Raw genomic sequence first — 3,804 nt, 5'->3', positions numbered from 1 at the left:
AGGGGGAAGAGAGGGGGGAAGAGAAAGCAGACTTTATATGTTCCCCTAGGATATTCTCTTTAAACAGTAGCATTTCTAGGCTGGATTTTCCAGATATGTGTTCCACGTAGGTACCTAGAGTTCCACAATCTGAGAAGTTGAAATAAAAAGCTGAAGACTGCTCGTATAGACATTATTTTTACCCGTTAGTCACTGTTTTTTCCACATTAATCACAGGGTAAAGATATCGGGCTTCAATTCAGATTATGACAATATCTAATGTCTTTTCCACATACAACTTCATATTAGGAGAAGACTTCCTCTCTTGTTTTCACGGGAATTTTGTGAATTCCAGTATGTATATTTTTCCAGCTGTAATACATTATTTGCAATTGCAAATTGCTAGTTGAAATATCAGTTTTCCTATAGAACAACTGGTAATAGTAAATCTTAGAAATGTAAGCTTATTTCAAGCACTCAGGTTAGACAGTCTATGCACAAAATGGTGTCCTGTAATGATCTGGTATCGTTCTCTATAGGTGTCAGCAGCTGGATCTGGCCTTGGTTACTCATATAGGAATCTGCTGCTGCAAAGCTGATGGGCAGGAGGTAGTGGGTTACATCTTTAGTCTAAGGTCATTTGAGGTAAACCTTTCCTTTGTAAATCTGTCTTCTGACAGAAAATAGTCTTGTTGAAGAAGTCACCTTGTTTGTTTCCTTGGGAGGAACTGAATAAAAGCACCTACTGCTCCATTCATAAGGATGACTTACTATCCTCAGGCCCCAAACTGCAGCTGAGGATTCAGTGAACATAAAATAATGCACTATATGATACGCTGTATACTATCTATATCAACATGCATTTCCTGTTATAGAAGATGGTAGTTATAGACCTGCAACAAGTAATCTAACAAAAATAAGTACTCTAAATTTGTATTAGGCATTTTCCTGCTCTGGAGACTCTAAAAGCACTAGATTTGTGACATTTGTTGTCTCTTGCACTTCCTTCATGAGGATTGCTCATTCTTCAGCTACTGTAGTCCCATAGCAGTAATCCAGCTGAGCTGTTTGCCCTTCCCAAAAGCCCTGGCTGGGCTGGCAAAGAAGTGGAAGATGTTTTCCCCTGCTTGCCAGTATGCTGAAGATAAAGAAAAGGCTTGATTTTTCCAGGAGGATTAGTCTGGGGATTTGGTAGACTGCTCAGGAGGACTGTGCTTTGCTCTGGATCACAACTGTCTGTTTGTTTGTACCCAAAAGATTGGCTGCTCTTGGACGTGCACTGCCTGCCTTTGAAAGGCAAAAACTTTATGAAGCTGTGGGCCTCAAAGGTAGGGTTTCTTCTCGACACTAAAACATTCTCAACAAAAGACGCACTGACAAACTACTGCCAAAGGTAGGAAAAATAATGTCAGATTTCCTATTTTATGGCCATTTCAGCACAAAAGCACTTTCCACCTACGACTTCTCCAGATGGCAAATATTTTTTGCGCATTCAGCATAGCATGTATGTGCAGTATATATATATATATATATATATATACAGCAGTTTTTATTCTTGTTGGCAATGTTTCTAACTGTTCAAGCTTCGTATTTGCAAAGCATACACAGCATGGAAACTCCAAATGCTCTCCTGTTTATTCCTGAAGTTTTGCTGAATACAGGTACAAAATATCACAGAAAACTCCTGACCGAATTCTGTTGGAACTTTCTGTAGCTGCTACACACAACATCAAGTAAGTAATCATAATTACCAGTTTTTAATAATTACAGCAACAACAAAAGAAATCCTGAAGAGCTTGGTAAATCTTTGAAAATTCTACACTATTTTTCTCCCTCTCAGTTTTGTCACTGAAGAACCGTTTATGATGAACATTGCAATTCCACCAGTTCTTCTTGGTAAGGATAATCAACTCACATTTTTTTCCCCTCGTTTTGTCTATACAAGAAAAAGAGTACCCAAATGGGCACTTTGCTTTCCCGTAAAGCTGGGCTGTCGTATTTTGTTTATTAATTCTTTCACTGTTTCTGGCTTCTTTTAAAATATTTTGGAATTTTCATGATCAGCAGCTTGGACAAGACCTATTGAACACCAAAAGGATTATATTAAATGCTAAGAATAAGATAATGTCTCATTTAAACAAACAAAGAAGACACTTTTTAGGGACCTTTTTGTATGATATAAAGCATCTTTGACTATTTTGGAATGAAAAGCAATCCCTGAATATAAGACATTAAAAACAGATAATTTAAAACTCCAAAATAAACTCACCCCTCCTATTGGAAACAATATCTGTCTTTACTCAAGCTAGACAATTTCGTAAGTTGTCTTCATTTTTTAAAAAAGACATCCTAGAACGGCTGGCAAATCCAAGGATGGGATGGAAAGAATTTCTGGATGTTCAGCCAGTCTGATCCATGTTTTGACATTTTATGCAAGAGAATAAAAGTTGTTTTTCCCCCCATTTCTCCAGGCTGCTACTACCCATCATTTCACACAGATCTGGTTACACACGCACAAAAAAGTCATCAATGTATTGGAAGAAGACAAAGAGAGAGACTGTTCCTGTTTATGCAGAACTTCTGGAGATGCAATACAGGTGATCCTGCATTTCATAATGCTCCATTTCATAACAGTTTTCCATGGATCCAACTTAGCAGTACAGCTCTGTGCAGCAAAGCCCTTACTGATGGCTGTGACCTGGAAGTTCAAATAGCACCAGACCTATCAAATTTCTCCCTGAAGATTAGCAAAATGTATCCCCCATATTAGCCAGCTTAGGCACCATGTAGGAGAGTATGACTGAGAAATATGCATAAAAATCGTACATGTTCTACAGATATTTCAGAAATCATGTCTTTAGGTGAGCTCTTAAGAAGTTCACTTAGTGTGAAACTTAAAGCCTGGAAAGGGTTTTGTTTAAGCAGTATTTAATTGTGCTCTCATATCTGGACATACATGACATTATTATTTCTTTTTTCTTCAGAAGCCTTCACAGCAAGACCTATGATCCAATACACTCACTTGAAATTTCTGGCAATGTCATGGTTAGTGACTCTCCTTCTGATACCTTTTCTAGCAGCTTCTGATTTAGCTTGCAATAACGCCTGTGAACTGACTTTGGTGAGATGTGGATAAAAAGCTCATAATACACTTAACCAACAGCAAAGTTTCATGGGGGAAAAACCCTTTGTTGTCTTACTTTCCCCCCCCTACAGCTTTTTGAGATGAAATTGTGATTTGGAAGTAGAGGATCCAATGAAACTTAAGACTGAGGCTTTTATTCACAGCTTGGTGGCACAGAGATCAATTTGGACCTCTTGGCCTTCATAGGGAATGTGGAGAAAGTCTGGAAAGTAGCAGGTCTTCATTGGTGCTGAACAGCATAAGCTGAGGGAAAGGCTGGGAGCTACAGCAAGCTCAAACTTAAAAGATTACTGTGCCTCTACTTTATTGGCATTGTCTGCCCCAGGAAGGCAGTGGATGAGGGCAAATGTTTGCACGTTCATTCCTCACTGCAGAGTGTTTTGTATTCCTATTCTGTGCCTGGAGCTCTCTCATATTCAAGATTAAAATGCTGCTGACTCTCCTTTTCTGATGTTTTTTTCTGCTTGGGCTCTTAAAAGCACTGGTTAAAAGGTCTTTCTTCCCAGTCACATAGGTTAGTTTCTATTTTAAGAAAAAAATGATTGCAGGGTGATCTCGAGTTCCAAGTCTCCAATAAAGCTCTATTCGGTTCCCACAGTTAGTCCTGCAGAGCTGAGAGGATCTCTCAGTCATGTACCACACTATTGCATAAGTCACAGAATCATCGCAGAATCACAGAA

The sequence above is a fragment of the Lagopus leucura genome, unplaced genomic scaffold (genome assembly GCF_019238085.1).
Source record: "Lagopus leucura isolate 7727_CA_CO unplaced genomic scaffold, USGS_WTPT01 Super-Scaffold_73, whole genome shotgun sequence".
Taxonomy (NCBI): Eukaryota; Metazoa; Chordata; class Aves; order Galliformes; family Phasianidae; genus Lagopus; species Lagopus leucura.
This window is presented reverse-complemented; position numbering follows the sequence as displayed.